Raw genomic sequence first — 17549 nt, 5'->3', positions numbered from 1 at the left:
ATTTTCTTACACTCCTAAATGATGTTTTTGCAGACATTTTACATTTATTTTGCATTTTCCAGAAAGCACTATTTGTCTCTTCACTTGATCAAAATAATATGCAAGGTATCTGTTTTCATTTAAAAGTATAGTTTAAGGACATTCACTTAGGCTATCAGCAGTGGTGTAAAAATAGAATTTTTTTCTTTCCTTGCAAGTTTATTTACTGGTACTTTATTACAGGTGATAATAGAAAAACGCCTTTCAACAGAGTAAAATATACTTTTTCCCTCTGCAGGTACTTTAATGCAGATAAAATAGACCTGCTGATATGCTGCTGTATTGAACTCTACTATCCCAGCACTGAATTTCCCTTCAGGAGCTCTGACAGTTTTTTTCTGGACTAAGGTTAACCACTTCTGTCTTGGAAATTACATAACAGGAGCACGCAATAAAAGCGTATTTACTCTGAGATGAAACTGTAGGATTATGTCACAATGGCACATTCTGGTGGCCAATGATTAACTAGGTCAGATAGTTCATCTCTGATTTAATCTCTGAGACAGGACTTGCCCTCCTCAGGATGCCTGGAGTGAAGCTGAGTGCCCGGGGCTGCAGGGCACAGCCTGAGCTCAGCCTTGCCTGTAATTTCTCTTTCCTTGCCTCCTTTGGGCTCAATTCTCTGTGGATACAACATTTCTCTAGTCTCTCAGCCTCCTTTGGGCAGAATTCTTCTGGGATCCTCCCTCGTGGGGAGTTCCACTTATCTCAGTCTTTATGATTGGAAGAAAACTCTCGAGCTCGTTAGAATCTTGTTTCTTGTGTTTATTGAAGGATCCTTACAAAACTTAACAGGTCTCTCCAGGCTGGTTACAAGGTTAATCTTTGCAATTTGGAACATTTCTTTCTTCTGATGGTACAAACAAGGCCTTGTGGCACACTTCATGTCTGATACACAAAATGGCCCCGAACTACGCAGTTCTTTTATCTTTATACCTATTTTTACCCAATTAACAATAGACACGTATATTATTTTTCTCAATGACCCAATGACCCATCACCTCTGTGATGCACTGTGGCATTTTCTATCCAATCACTCACTATTACCCAAAAAACCTCTAGGAGAAGAACATGAAGAAGAAAGAAGAAAGGAGAAGGGACAACACCTTAAATCCTCCATCTTGTCTTCTGTTCTCTAAACTATTTTTTTCACCCAGTGATTTAAGAAACTTTCTAATCTACACACCTACACTTTTAGCTTTTTTCATCTAACTTTAACATTTGTTTTCATGTATCACTATGAAAACATGCTCATGAATTTCATGTTATATGAAATTCAGTGTTTTCTTGGATCTTAGAACTAAATATTAAAAACAAGGGCACACAGTCTGTATCTCAGACTCCAACATCGCCTGCCTGGCTGTGCCAGGGACCAGAACCACAGCACAGAGGCAGGAGGGACAGAAGGTGGCACAGGGAGCACCTGCACGGACAAACCTCGCTGTACCACACGGCTTTGGTACCTGGCAATGTGCTGATCCATTTGTACCCAGGGGATGCTCTTCCCACTGCTCTGTAAATCAAAGCATTCTCCTTAAATAACTGCAGCCACCCTCAAAAGCCATTTCCCAAGTGACATCTGTTACATCATTTCTCAGAGGACACCAAGGTTGTAAAGCTCTGTGAGAGTTCCATGAGTAAAGGTAATTAACCCCATCACGATTCAAATGAAGTTTTAAGAAAAAAGGCACTCGCAGCATCACCTTAAAGGAGGTCTGGGGTGTACAAATGTAAGGCAAGATGTGAAATTTCTCATCCTATATTCTGTAAGGTTGGAGTTTCTCCCTGTTTTCCTGACAAAATGCTACTTAGAAAGAGCTTTAGATAAATGAGAAAAAAATACTGCCATAATCAAAATACCACTATCTGTTAGGAAATTATGTTTTCTTTAGAGATGGTGGAAAAGAGGTCTCACAAATTAAAAAACTAAAAAAATAACAATTTTGGGCTGCTATATACATATACATTATATATATATATAATTACTCCTATAAAGAAAACTATGTAAATGACTACTGATAGGTTTATGAGCATGAACTACAAAAGACAGACTCTCAATTAGCCCAATGTCACAGTAATGTAGTATCAGTAAAATTGTGCCATTTATAGGAAGAGCAGTGATTGTGCCACAGCTTTCCTAGTCTGATGTAAATATTTTGTGTATTAGTCTTTAGGCATGAGAAACCTCTTCTGCTGAATTCTGAGGCCAGAGATGATTACATGCGCTGTAGTATTTCCAGCCATGAGAATTCTTCACAAGTATTTTTTCTTTACACAACCTTTCCCTGGAAAATTATTTTCCCAAAGTCTTTTTTGTAATCTTTAGAAGTTTAAGAGGCAATAAAAATGTGCAAAAAAAAAAAAGAAAAAAGAAAGAGTCTTAAGGTTTGAACTTCTGAGCTGTTAAATCACTGGTGAGTAATTTTTTCCACCTCCAAATATCCTCTATTGTCTCGTCTCCTCCCTTCTTTCCCTGACCCAGACTAGCTTCTGCCAGGTATCTGTAGGAAACTTCAGCAGAGTTTCCTTAGGTGGGAGAGAACTGTTCCCTAAATAAATAAACAAACAAATCTGTATGCTATCCAATAACTTTTGAGGAATTTCCTGTAATTCCTGAACAAGAGTTGATTGATTCAATGACAGTCAAGTTTTCAGGGTTTTAAAAAACATTTTTATTTTAAGCAATGAGTACAAATTAAGAGAGTCACCAACACAAAAGAAATAGACACTGACCCTTAGGAGATAACATGTGAATTTTATTCCTCTTGATACCTGGCAGAAATTTGTGTCAAGAAGCAATTGAGTCCTGTTACTTCTGGTTGTAACTAACAACATGCCAGAACTTCTGCAGCTTTGTCCACACCTAATAACTACATTACAGTGACTATGATTTGGATCCCAAGGACAATCATACCAGAGGAAAAAAAAAAGAAAAAAAAAGTATTTGACTAATAGAGAAAACACAAGTTTGTCATCTTTAGAGACGTATGTTTCCAACAGAACTGGCTCAGCCTGAGCTGGAATGGTTTTCTTAGGCAAGATTGGAAGATTAACGTCACTGAAAGTCTGTCTTGCACAAAATTTCTTCCGTTTCAAAATCTCAGAAGTCTCAGTGCCAGAGGCACATACCAGAGTAAGGAATACAGGAAGAGTAAAGAGAAAGGAACAAGAAAAATGTTATTATAAACTTGCAAGAGTTTTTCCTTTTCTGAAGAAAGAGAAATAAGCATTTCTAAAACAAGACCTTACTACTTTGGGGGAATCTTGGTGCTTTTTTCATTTATAATGTGATATTCATTCATGCCCTAACTTTGGAGATATTTTCTTAGAAGAGACTGGAGTAACTGTGAAAAAAGCTCAGGCTGGCAATAACCCTCCTCCATGCTCTGCAATTTAGATAAGAAGTGATGCAGCTGGCCAGACTTCACTCTCAGCAGAGAAAGACCTTTAAGTGGAACATCTGCATGCAGACACCAGCGCTGTGCAAACACTTCAGGAGCACAGACGGTCAGACAGCACAAAGAGATTAATTATCTTTGAAACTCATCTTAGGGAAAATGACATAATAAATTGCACATATTCATCCCACTCATATGCTTGAATAAATTCCCAATCACTAACCAAACAACACTGGAAGGCAAAAGCTTGCATGTTTCCCCAGACTGAGGTTCTCTCCTGTTACCAGTTTGAGGAAGGTAATTACATCCCATACCAAGTTCAGTAAGCATCTGAACATGGAAACACAAAGAGCTCTTTTAGGTTTGATCTTGAAAGAAGCCAGGTTTTTCTTTATTTCTTGCTCCATCCTCTAAACTTTTAAGGGATGTTGTCTATTTTGGCTCTACAAATAAAAACTTTTTTACTATTAAATTGGCACCAGTTAAACTTGATTTTAAGGTAACTGGCTCACAAAAAACCATTATTTTCCCTCTGGCAAAGACTAGAACTCTAAGACTGATGCAGTGTGTGAAAGACACTACAATTCCACTGAGCACTAAGGACAAACATGGGCATTGATTTGCCAGGTTAGATATGCAGGAAATGTCTTCTGGTTATTCATTACCTACAGTTGCTCCTTTATCTTGCAGTAAGACAAAGGAAACAGCCTGAACTTTAACATCACCAAAAAACACCAGACCAAAATATGTATGGACAAATGCTGAAAGAAGTAACTGAGCTTGTTTTTGAAAAACACTCTTAAGAAGGGTTGCAGAACACCAAGAAGGCAAATTTCTTCTGAAATTGTAACTTTAAACCCAAAAATCTTATTTCAGCAGAGATCTGGTTATATTCAGAGAACAGATTTTTCCAGATTTCTTTTCACACATAAACTATAATATTTAGTACTGGCATATAAAGGATGAGAAACTAACAATCCAGAGTCAAAATTATCCAGAACTGAGTAAGAGGCAAACATTTCATAATTTGAGTAAAAATTTACAACTACTATCAACTTACCAATATTCCCAACAGAGCAAGAGCCACACTACATTTTATGCCTATAGACATGTAAATGTTTAGGTACTTTTAAATGTACTAGAACCTATGGGAGACATTCCTAACAGCCAGGATTAAATTTTACTGAAGATCTTGTCAACAAGAAGGACTTCCAAATGTCTTCTGGATTTTTGCTTTGCAAAATTATAAAAGTTTTCTTATTTAGATGACAAATAAGTAGCAAGGGTTTAGTCATATCACGCAATTCTAGATATGATTGAAAATTAACATCTACAATGAATGCATTCTCTATGTGCAATTAGACAATAATTAAATGCTTGGGAGTTGAAAAACGTTAAGAGAAAATGTTGGAAAACAAGCAATAATAAAAGAAGTGACTTGTTCAACTGCACAGTTTCACCAACACTAAGAGCTTCATGTTTTCCTGGCAAGAACAATTAAAAGAATACCTTCACTGGGACTTTTCTAGGAAGGCGGAAAAAAAAGAGATGGCAATATTCTCAGATTATAGGAAACAATAACAACGATGCTCAATAATTTCTTGTGAGTTCTTTTTACTTAAAAAAAGAAAACTTTTTTACTAGATTACTTACTTACTCCAAATAATAATTAACAAGTTTTGCTCTTTTCCTAAACAAGCAATGAGGTGTCAATGTCTACAAAATTATCAAAATCTAGTATGCCACAAATACTCCCATAAAATCCGAATTTCACAGTATTTATTTCACAGCTCTTTGATAAGGATTCCCCTCTCAGCTCAAGAAAATCCTGAACACAAGACTCTTATTCAAGTAAGAATTACTAATAGCCTTATATTAACCACTTCATTAACATCTTCATTAACCACTGCTTTCAGCTGTCACTTTACAAGGGAACTGATCAGGACACAGCCTTGTTCCAGAACCATCTGAGTGCCACCCTGAATTTATAGCAGCACCTATCCAGGAAATCAGGACCAGATCAGGGCCCTGGCATCCACAGTGAGAATGCTTCCAATCAGATTGTTTCCTCACTGAAGAAACTCAAACTGAATTTAAGAATAAGTATGGGTTTAGGCTAAAAAATGTTTTGGCTTCAAATAAGGTAACTCCCAGTTTATACCCAAAATATTGTTCTGAATGAGTACATATATATATATATATATATATTTGTGTGTGTGTGTGTGTGTGACTGAAACCCCAGTTTAAATATAACACAAACACAGAACAATATATTTTCTGCGTAAACTCTAGAGGAGCAGGAGGGGAAGCATCTTTCTACTAGCATGAATCATAATAATTATGTGTGTTTCTTACCTGTTTTTTCTATGAAAAGGTGGCAAAAGTGTTTATCAAGCTCCCTCCCAGCTAGCATCGAAAGCATGAGGTGCCTAGGTCCAGAGTGTCCCACATGCATTTAATTCTTGTCTCATCCTCTTCTACTGGAAATCTTTGACCATTACAGAGTCCGGACACCTCTATAACTATAAAATATAAAAGAAATACCTGGGCCCCCCAACAGTGTCCTCTTCAAACAGATACCAGAGAGATGCTCACAGCTATGTCACTCCTATGCAGATAAACGTTGGTTAAGCATGAAACTGTCATACAGCAGAGGAAGAAGACACAAATTTGCATTTTTAACACTTTTGCTCTGAAATAACGTCTTTGAGAGTTTTAAAGCAATAGCATGTTCTGCTCTAGATAAAATAACCCTTAGGATTCACAATCAGAGTGGTATCACACTATGTCCAGTGTGCATGGGCTGACACAACCACTGGAACACATGGCACAGAGCCAAATGCCTGACGTGGTCAGCAGAGCTCCGAGTGCTCATCAGGTTTGGCTGCAATATCATTTTATGACTGTCTATCACAGTAGGATTGGTAAGAGCATTAAAGATTTTACCAGGCAGTTACAAAATTTCAATTTCCATAATGATTAAGATCAAAAGAGATTTCTGGAGGTACCATGTCCAGCTCCCTGCTCAGGCAGAGTTAGCCAAGAGCAGGCTCAGGACCACCAACAGATGAATTTTGGGTATTCCCAGAAATGGATATTCCATAGTCTCTGGGCAATCTATGCCAGTGCTCACTCACTCTCACAGCAAAAAAGTGTTTCTTTATCGTCAGAGGTCGCTACTAATGAAGTCCATTAACACTATTATTCTTTCTAATAAAAAGTTTCTCAAGAGAAACACTGGGAATTTTGATGAAAAACAAAGAAATTGAAAGTTCTTCTAGCAAATCTATGAAACTAATTCTGTTGGTGCATGCCACTGCCCTGTGGCACAAAGAAATGGGAGAATATGAAGTTCAGAAGAGCAGCATTTGTGTGACAGACAATTACATCATTCTAAGTGCTTCATCTGAATATGCTGAAGAAATGTTTGGAACAGTGTTCAAATCCCAGGCTAACCACTTTGGAAGACAGCCCATGCTAACATGCCTTAATTTAACATGCTGCACATCTACCAACTGTTAAAAGTACATTTGTGTTGGCCAGACTAAAGGAAGAATTTATTCACAACATTCCGTCCTGTGTGACATCATGAAGCCAATACAAGTTTTAAAATACTCATATTATGGTATAAAACTGTATGAACTGGTTCTTTAGATGTTTTGATTTGGTTTTTATCTTAAACTGATGATACATAATTTAAATTAAAGGCTTTATCTCTGACCACAAGAAGCGTTAGAAATTGCTGTAGCCAGAACTACTTGCAGATTTCAGTTTTTATCCTGAACATTGAAAATGTGCAACGTCTTTCAGCACCAGCTAAATCCTTGTTTAACAACAGCTCTTGCAATTCCTTTACACTAACTCAACTCCCTGTAAAACCTTCAATTAAAAAAAGTAAAAAAGGTTTTCAAAAGTCTAAGTTTGAAGATATATTCACAGTAATAGCATGTACCATTTTAATTGTGTATCATATTGGTTTCATGTATTTAACACATTTAAGAAGACATTAAAACATTAAGAAAGAATAGTCCTTGCAAACTACTAAAAATTCTCCTTCTAAGAATTCCTTTCTACAATTTAACAGAAAGTAAGACAAATCTACATCAAAAGGTTTTTTTATCTGAAACAAAGTGCCTGGTTTGAATGACTCATATTTAAACAGTCTGAGCAGAATTAGAGGCAGCCAATTCTACTTGTTCTCTATTATTTTTCAGAGGAAATGTACAGGTGATTGAGTATGCCCAATGGCATCTCCAATAAGGTATTTTGCACAGAAGGAAGTCTAATTTATTCCGTTTATGAAGAATACAGAACCTGTGATATTTCCTCATTTACTTCCATACTGATATATACATCTCTTCTAAGCACAGAAGACTTCACACAGTATAAAGGAGTGAAAACTCTGCTGTAGGAACACACCTGTGATACAGGAGGCAAACCAAGCTGAACCAGGTTCACTTTCTGTAGAGAACTGGAGTCACACCTGCAGCATTGAAAAGAGTCAGATTTTAGAATCTATTCAGATCACATTTTCCAGCCATAGAAAAACAGCTTGGTTTGGGATTTTTTCTCTTTTAGACTAAACAGACATTGGAGTGTTAATCCTCAAAATCTCAGTTACAATTCCATCTGTATTGCAATATTACTACCCAGATCAGCTGTCTTTCCTGTCTGGGGCCAATACTGTGGCATCATCAGACCACATTTATTGAAAGCACATTATAAATTTTCTGTGCATCAAAGATTACATTCCTCCACCATACTCCTTTAATTACATCTCCTTTTTTTGCTCCAATAACAATGAACTTTTCTTCATTTTCGAAGGAGAGCACAGCTGTTCAAAAAACACTGTTGGAAGTTATGATCTACTTTTTTAAATTCAAGTTTGGGAGCATAATATTTTCTCTTTTCTTCCTGGGCTATCATCCTGATTATCTAAGTAACAGTAGGTACTTGGTTTTCTGGAGCTCAAAATTTTCCTCATATTTTAAAGTTCCTTAACACCTGCACGAGCAATCAAAAAAATGGAAGCTATTAATAAACATCTGCACAGCAAACAACACAGATGATATCTTAATACTGACACTACACTAAATCCCAGTTTCATAAAGATTTAGAGAAGCCAGAGCATTTCCATGTACTTAATGATTTGTGCAACAGGCCTTTAGAAATGTAAAGCCCTGAAGATCTCTGGTTTTGGGCATTCTGACACTACATTTCAAAGGAAATACACAGATGAGCAATAACAAAATCACAGAGACACCTCCCACCTTCCCAAGTTCAGAGTCATTAAGAAAGAACTGATATCACAAATCACTTTCTTGAGTACAGCATAAAACACTCACCTCAATGAATGTACTAATCATGATCTTTCAAAATCTCAATGTGTCATCAATATATTCCTATTAAAAAAAAAAAAGAATATCAAGTTTTATTAGGAAGATAAAAATTTATTATAAAAGATAAATCAAGTACATTTCATAATGCAATACAAGTCCAACCATGTAAAATATCTCTTCCACAGGTGAAGAACAATTATAAAGACTATAAATACAAGATGAGAGGAAATGCAAGAAATTTTACTGATAAGAATATTTATTATTGTAACCTAACTTCTAAATTGGTTCCTTGAGCAATGCACAGAATAACTACCCACTGAATTCTGTTCCCTTTATAACCCTAAGAAGCCCCCTGCCCCCAATTCTCATGTCTGCCAGAGCAGAAATAAAGTCTATTTTACCCTTTCAGGTAAGTATTCCTTGCACTGTTAAACCCACCACCTGTGCTGAAAACTCCATAGTGGATCTGATCAACCCCAACAGCAAACAAACTGTCTCTCAAATTTATTCTTTCACCTTGAATAAGAGACTTGACCCAGAGTCAAGTTTAATTGCCAACAGCTTGGGTATTTGCCATTAAAAAACCCAGCCTGCTGAGACATCTTGTAAAGACACTAAACACCATCTCCTTCACATGTCCCATGCTAATTTCTAGACATCCTTCTTTCCAGCTTCCAGTCTTATAAAAGCTGCCTTCTTAAAGCTATGCAAAATTACTTGTATGCAGTGTGAATTAAAAAAACACTTTATTTTCTTTGTAACCAGAAAATACTACTGTCTTCCTGAGTCAAACTGGAGAGACTATTAAACACAACATCAATAGTCAGAACTCTTAATATTTCCATGTCAGGTCTTGCCCCTTTTGAAAAAAATGACAAAAATTATACATTTGAGGTTGCCGAGTGTTGTCACAGAAAGGAGGCAAAAATTATCATGTCCCACCATGCAGCCATATATTTCACCTTTATTATAGGTGAAGCTAGATCTAAAACTATCTAATACCATACATCAACTTTAGTATTTGTTGACATCTCCATTAAGCAGTGTATTTGTGTATCCACTACGTATCCTCTCCTTTCAGAAAAAGGACATACTTTCATCACATTTACTGTATTCCAGGCTAATGCTGCTCTTCAGACACTGCTGTGCTTCACACCCTGCCCAAAATTTCAGTCAGAATCAAAGTCCCCTTCTGGAAGACACTGTGCCAAATAAATTCTTGTCCCCATCCCATCAATAATCCACTCCAAAAACTGCAGCAACCTAACAAATACCATGTACTTGTCCTAGGAGTTGGATGTATTAGTGCTGAAATAAGAGCTCAAGTCACAGGAGAACCATGGCAGAGATATAATTGAAATCAATAAGTGCTTTATTCACTGAACATCTTTGTACAATTAAAGAAACTAAGCAGAAACATAAAAGTACATGTAATAAGGTCAAGCACAAAAACTGTACTAAGATACAAAAGCTGCAAGGAATAAGGAGGATAGGAAGTGAAACCAAGAAAAAAAAAACCAAGTACTAGACATCCTCACCACTTCATCTTGTCTCCCTAAGCTTCAATTACAATAAATTGCAGGTGTTATTTAACAGTGAATTGCCTCTGCTTCAGGACAGGATGTTAGAAAGGCAATGTAGCTTTGGTTCTACTTTTTAAAAGTCAGTTCTACTTAAAAAAAGGCCATCTATACCAGGAAATCTCTGCCCATCTCTAGCTATTCTACCTAAAAGAAAAATCAAATGTTAAGAATTACCATGGTATGCTCAAAAACAGGTGGAAGCAAAACTAAAGTCTTTCCCAGACATTTTGGCATACAGATGAGGTTTCTTTCCCAGCATCAAATCCTGTCAGGATCAACACTGGAATTGCTTGTACTGAACTTCTGCAGTCTGCTCACACCACCTGCAGAATCTCCACATCCTCTTCCCCCAAGAAATGCTTTCTGTGTATTTCAGTCCACTCGTGTAAACAGCATGTTGAATCACAACCCCTTCAGCATCCTCAATAAAATTTTCCTTCCTATTGGGAGAAAATTAAGGAAAAATGAAAACCATACTCCATGGTTATATATGTTAAGGAAAGTAAACCTGACTTCTGACTGCCTTCTACAAGTGAAATTGTCTAAATCAGACTCCCAAAAAAAAAAAAAAAAAAGAAGTCAGAGAACTCATGAGGCTTCTCTAGGACTACCACACACACTACTTCAGCAGCAGATCACCAGTCGCTGACAACATCTGTACAAAAACTTCTTGACTTCACAAAAGCTTCCACACACACAAATTCTCATAGCTTCCCTTTCATATTTGGATAAGCAGGAAAAAATGTGCCCTTTAGAACCACTGCCTGGGCAACTCACATGAGACTCAGTGTATTGCTGCTGCCCCCTGGTAACTCAAGAGGGACAGAGGGCCTCGAAAGAGGATTCTATACTGGTGCAGGCATCCAGACAAAGACCCCACTGACACCTGAAGGTAACCCTGGAAATACAGAGCAGGGGCACAGCAGCCTGCCCATGTCCCCTGGAAATACAGAGCAGAGGCACAGCAGCCTGCCCATGTCCCTAGAAATACAGAGCAGAGGCACAGCAGCCTGCCCATGTCCCTAGAAATACAGAGCAGAGGCACAGCAGCCTGCCCATGTCCCTAGAAATACAGAGCAGGGGCACAGCAGCCTGCCCATGTCCCCAGGAATACAGAGCAGGGACACAGCAGCCTGCCCATGTCCCCTGGAATACAGACCAGGGACACAGCAGCCTGCCCATGTCCCTGGAAATACAGAGCAGGGGCACAGCAGCCTGCCCATGTCCCCTGGAATACAGAGCAGAGGCACAGCAGCCTGCCCATGTCCCTGGAAATACAGAGCAGGGGCACAGCAGCCTGCCCATGTCCCCAGGAATACAGAGCAGGGACACACAGCCTGCCCATGTCCCCAGTAATACAGAACAGAGGCACAGCAGCCTGCCCATGTCCCTGGAAATACAGAGCAGGGGCACAGCAGCCTGCCCATGTCCCTAGAAATACGGAGCAGGGACACAGCAGCCTGCCCATGTCCCCAGGAATACAGACCAGGGACACAGCAGCCTGCCCATGTCCCCAGGAATACAGAGCAGGGACACAGCAGCCTGCCCATGTCCCCTGGAATACAGAGCAGGGACACAGCAGCCTGCCCATGTCCCCTGGAAATACAGAGCAGGGGCACAGCAGCCTGCCCATGTCCCCAGGAATACAGAGCAGGGGCACAGCAGCCTGCCCATGTCCCCTGGAATACAGAGCAGGGACACAGCAGCCTGCCCATGTCCCCAGGAAATACAGAGCAGGGACACAGCAGCCTGCCCATGTCCCCAGGAAATACAGAGCAGGGGCACAGCAGCCTGCCCATGTCCCCTGGAATACAGAGCAGAGGCACAGCAGCCTGCCCATGTCCCCTGGAATACAGAGCAGAGGCACAGCAGCCTGCCCATGTCCCCTGGAACACAGAGCAGAGGCACAGCAGCCTGCCCATGTCCCTGGAAATACAGAGCAGGGGCACAGCAGCCTGTCCATGTCCCCTAGAAATACAGAGCAGGGGCACAGCAGCCTGCCCATGTCCCTGGAAATACAGAGCAGGGGCACAGCAGCCTGTCCATGTCCCCAGTAATACAGAGCAGGGGGCACAGCAGCCTGTCCATGTCCCTGGAAATACAGAGCAGGGGCACAGCAGCCTGCCCATGTCCCCTGGAATACAGAGCAGGGACACAGCAGCCTGCCCATGTCCCCTGGAATACAGAGCAGGGACACACAGCCTGCCCATGTCCCCAGGAATACAGAGCAGAGGCACAGCAGCCTGCCCATGTCCCTAGAAATACAGAGCAGAGGCACAGCAGCCTGCCCATGTCCCCTGGAAATACAGAGCAGAGGCACAGCAGCCTGCCCATGTCCCTAGAAATACAGAGCAGAGGCACAGCAGCCTGCCCATGTCCCCTGGAATACAGAGCAGGGGCACAGCAGCCTGCCCATGTCCCCAGGAATACAGAGCAGAGGCACAGCAGCCTGCCCATGTCCCCTGGAACACAGAGCAGAGACACAGCAGCCTGCTCATGTCCCCAGTAATACAGAGCAGGGACACAGCAGCCTGCCCATGTCCCTAGAAATACAGAGCAGGGACACAGCAGCCTGCCCATGTCCCCTGGAATACAGAGCAGAGGCACAGCAGCCTGCCCATGTCCCCTGGAATACAGAGCAGGGGCACAGCAGCCTGCCCATGTCCCCTGGAATACAGAGCAGGGACACAGCAGCCTGCCCATGTCCCAGCAGTGTGGGCAGGCAGAGTACGAGCAGGCTGCACAAGCGTGCCTGGTGATGTGCTAAGCCACTTAGCAGAGGCTCAGATCCCGGCATGGCCAGCCAGGCATGTGCAGTCCCATGTGTTCGGTGCCTGCCTACTACACATGGCTGCTGGCTGCCGGCAGCAGGCCACAACGTGCTCCAAGAGGCACTGCAAACATCTCCACTCGCTTTACAGACGCTCAAATCATCCGGCCCTTCTTCATTCTGCTCTTCCCTGCCACACGATTTCACAAAAGCAGCCTGGGGCCGCAAGAAATCTCAGCAACAGATAGCAAAACTATCGCCCTCTGAAGTGTGGTTTTGACTGCTACCTTCTCTTTTCCCATGTCCTTTAAACATACTTCACAGAAAGAAGTCTAAAAAGAAACATCCTCATCCCCTCACAAACAAAGTGTCAGAAGGCAGAGTTCTACATGAAAAGGCAATGTAGCTTTGGTTCTACTTTTTAAATGTCAGCTCTACTTTAAGAAAGCTTTCTTTGCTGACCAACACCAATGAACAATGTTCCAGTCTGATGCCACAGCAGGGGTTAAGGTTAAGGCAGCACTTCCAGCAGGAAAGCTGACGGACATTTCTTACACAGGACACAAAACAGCAGCAGCATTACCTTCAAGACCAACAGTTTCTGCATCTGACTTCATCCGTAACCAAAAGAACAAGTAAAAGCCCTTTTGAGCAATACAACAATATCACAAAGAATAATGCAAGTATTAACTGACTCCTTTGCTGTTCAGTGCTTGACAAGCTAAGTTAACATAATGAATATTGAAACAGTTTAAAACTTGCACTACAGGGATATAACTGAATGTGGAAAGTATGAATGCAGTAAGACAATCCAGTTAAAAATCTCTATAATCCACCATCCTTATAGAGGCATTCTAGGCCATGCAATCAAAACTGGAGGCAAAAATTCCTTTTCAGAAACACCTGATTATCTAGTAATTATGATGTGGTAATGTTATGAGTATAATACAGTGTCTACAGGACACTCATGCCAGCTATTACACAAGGCCTTGCTCAGAACATGACGTTCCTTTTAACATAGGCCAACCATAGCAACCCTATGGAAAACACTACAGTTGATCTAGACTAGTGATAATTTACTTGTTTTACTGGCTACTAGTAATCTTCTTGCTCTTAAACCACAACAAATATACCTCATCCCATGGCAACTTGATCATTTCCTTATTCTTTGAGGGGTGAAAAAAGGATTTCCTGCAGTAAAGCATATTCTAACACTGTGAAGATGTTAGAGAAATAAGGGTGTGGCAAGAACCCAGGAAAAAGAAAACTGTTTATCAGTCTGTATCTAAGCCAAACACTTCCTGGTCGTAATAAACGTCTGAGGTAGAAGAAACATCCAGAACTCTACTGCAAATCACTTTCCCCACTTCACTGTATTCTTATTTGAGACTAAACTCCTTCAGCATCTCAGCTTACTAAAAAAACTTATTACTGTGAGAGTGTATTGCACAGGGAGAGGCTCAAGTAAGTTTATCAAATAAACTGTGTTGTTACATACTTTAATCTTATGATTGGAAGAAGAAAAAGCAGAAAAGGTATTATACAAAGAATATGCCGACTCTTTAATGCCTCTCTATGGAAATCCAAAATGAAAACCAGTAAATTGTAAAAATTAAGATTACTTAGTTTTTCACTAACAGAATTTGTTTGCTGGAAAAAATATAAGAAGTTTATAACAAGTCCCACCAATAAACAAAAATTCCAGCAAAACCATGCAGTTTTTGAATTATAAATGAAACCAAAAATTTGCCAAATTTGATGAAGTGCACAAAAGCCAAAAACCTGCTTTCCATGCCTTTGCCTTCTGAACTCCCTCAAGCCAAACCACTTCTTCACAGGACATACCATGCCCTTTCACTGCAGTGTTTGACACTTATGGCACCCAACTAAAGTATCTTCCTTCTGTCTTGAAATACACACTTGAAACAGCCAAAACCTCACCAAAACCTGAAGGGTATTATTTTTTTTCTACTACTCCAGGCCAAAGGCCATCTCTTTTCCTCTGTGTGTTACCAGTGAGGTAAGCAACCACACAGTCCAGAATCAGGACTCCACACCTCAGGACAGTGTCATCATCACAAGACTAACATTTAGCTTTGCATGGAGCAACAACACAGACCAGTCCAGTGAAACCTCCTCACTTTGCAGAAATAATGCAAGTTTCAGAGACAAAGGCAAAACAGAAAGATCACAAAAGCACTCAAACACATACAAGCATAAGCAAGAAGGAACTTGATGTTACAGTGCAACAATGTGGGCACTCTCCCTAACACCAATCAAACTGGCTGAAACAATACTGGCAACCTGGGAGGGTTTCTCACCATAATAATCAGGTTTTTACTCTACTTTTGACTTGACAGATACTCTTTCTGCTAGAATAATTAGAGAATTTCCACTTCTTTCCCTTTACTTGTGATAGCTATTCAATCTCAGATGTCCCAAGACAATAAATTTCAGTCTTGCACTTGGAAAAGAAAGATGTGAGCTTACAAGGAAGATGGAGAAAGACTTCTTAGCAGGGCATGTAGTGACAGAATGAGAGGCAATGGTTTGAAACTGCAAGAGGGTAGATTTAGATTGGACATATGGATGAAACAGTTGGACTGAAGGACCTCAGAGGTCTTTTCCATACTTAATGATTCTGTTTGTTTGATCAGAATCAATGCACTGTCCCAGTCAAGTTTACTTTTTCACTGGTATACACTTGCTAAGTACTGTAGTTTCCAAGTACCTGAGATCTCATACCGACCTCCTGGAAGGCCTTTTTAAGTTCCTATGGTACACAGAGAAACGCAATCCTTTATCCTACCCTGTTATGCAAAGTCAAATGTAAAGCGTCAGCTTGACTGTTACCATGCTGCTCATCTATTTGCATGAAACTGTACTTACATAAAGGGTTTTGTAATCATGCATGCAATAGTATGCACCTAATGTGAACAGCAGCACAGCCACACCGTCTCAAGGAACAGAGTGTCCTTAGAACAACAGGCAACACAAAAAACAAACGGACAGCACCTGTTGCCTACTCTACCTGTAACTCACGCATCTCATCGGCGGTGAGATTCCCTTCCTCACTGCCGCACGGTTGCTCCCGTGCACCATCCCGCCGGCCCGGTGGGACCCAGCCCGGTCCCCGCGCGGGGCGGGCGCGGAGCGGGGCCCGCGGTGCCGCTCAGCGCCCCGGGACAGGCGCGCTCCCCGCCGCTTCCCCCGCTCCGCAGCCCGGCGCTGCCCCCGGCACAGACGTGGCTGCAGCCCGCGGCCAGCAGGGACGCCAGAGCGGAGCCCCGCCGGGAGAGCCGGGCCCGGCCCCGCTGCCACCGGTGCCCGCCGCCTCCGCTCCGGGGCCAGCGCGCCTCAGCGCCCCAGCCCGCCCCCCGCAGAGCCCAGCTCCCGCCGCAGCCCCCGCTGGGGGTGGGTGTGTCTGTGCCCCCACGCCCGGAGGCTCTCCCGGTCCAAGCCGGGCGAGGGCCGCACTCAGCCCCGCACCCCGCCCACGGGAGCGACTCACAGCCGGCGGCCGCTTCCCTCGCTGCGGTTCCACGGGGAGCGGGGTGGGGGGGGCGTGTCACAGCCGCCCTTCAGAGGGAGCCCCGCGCGTCCCGTCCCCAGCGGGCCGGGGGCGGCAGCGGGCCGGACGCCGCGGCACAGGAGCGACCCGCGCCTCGATCGTCCCGGCAACGGGAGAGCCCGGGCGCGAGGGTTATGTAACCTCGGCCCGGCAGGCGGGGGAGGAAGGAGAGCCCCTGTGCCCCCTGCGGCCGCCACTCGCCGCCCCCTCCCGCCGCTCCCCGCGGGCCCCCCAGCCCCTTCCCGCCGCGGGGAGGGCGCCCAGCGGGCCCCCACTCACCGCGCGCGGCGCGTCCCGCCGGCCCAGCGCGTCCCGGCTCGGGCTTCATACGGGCAGAAACGTGACCGGCCGCCGCGCGCCCGCCCCGCCCGCGCCCCCATTGGCCGCGGCCGAGTGACGCCAGCGGGGCGCGCGGGCGGGGGCGGGGCGCGCGCCGCTGCCATTGGCCGCGCGGGCCGCCGCTCACTTTACATAAGCCTCACGTGTGGCACCATGTTTCCACCGACCGCCGCGGCCGCCTCCCGAGCCTGCCCCGCCGCCGGCCCGCCCCTCCCCTCCCCCGCGCCGCCGCCACCACCGGGACGCACTCACCGCCGGCTCCCGCGCCGCCTTCCGCCGAAGCCGCGGCAGCTCGGTTCGCCTCCACCCGCGCCTCCCGCCCGGCGCCAGCACCGCTGCGGGACCGCAGGGCCGAGGAGGATGGGGGGGGTGAAGGGGGGAGTGGGCAGGGTCACGTGACGCCCCAGGGAGCGCGGCTCCGCCCCCGGCCCGCTCGGAGCCGCGCGTGACGTGTCGCGCGCGCGCGCGGGGACAGACCGTTGGTGCGCGCGCCGGGCCGGGCCCCTCAGC

The 17549-nt window shown here is 43.4% G+C and overlaps 1 protein-coding gene across 8 annotated transcripts in view; it reads right to left on the bottom strand.

Moving 5' to 3' along the window:
* The window catches only part of PER2 (period circadian regulator 2), a 48492-nt gene extending 31148 nt beyond the window's left edge, over positions 1-17344 (bottom strand). The window contains exons 1-4 of one of the 8 annotated variants that reach the window (XM_058843734.1): positions 16980-17077; positions 8783-8839; positions 7857-7920; positions 5793-6045 (exon numbers count right to left, since the gene is read on the bottom strand). The gene's annotated coding sequence lies outside the window, so the exon portion shown is untranslated. Of the gene's footprint in view, positions 1-5792; positions 7921-8782; positions 8840-10533; positions 10800-16979; positions 17078-17291 lie in introns of those variants that run through there. The other 7 variants (XM_058843736.1, XM_058843738.1, XM_058843735.1 and 4 more) reach the window with 7 other exon arrangements.
* Positions 17345-17549: the final 205 nt, after the last annotated feature.

The sequence above is a fragment of the Poecile atricapillus genome, chromosome 8 (genome assembly GCF_030490865.1).
Source record: "Poecile atricapillus isolate bPoeAtr1 chromosome 8, bPoeAtr1.hap1, whole genome shotgun sequence".
NCBI lineage: Eukaryota > Metazoa > Chordata > Aves > Passeriformes > Paridae > Poecile > Poecile atricapillus.
The sequence above is the reverse complement of the archived record's forward strand: the minus strand, read 5'-3'. Positions and strand labels throughout refer to the sequence as shown.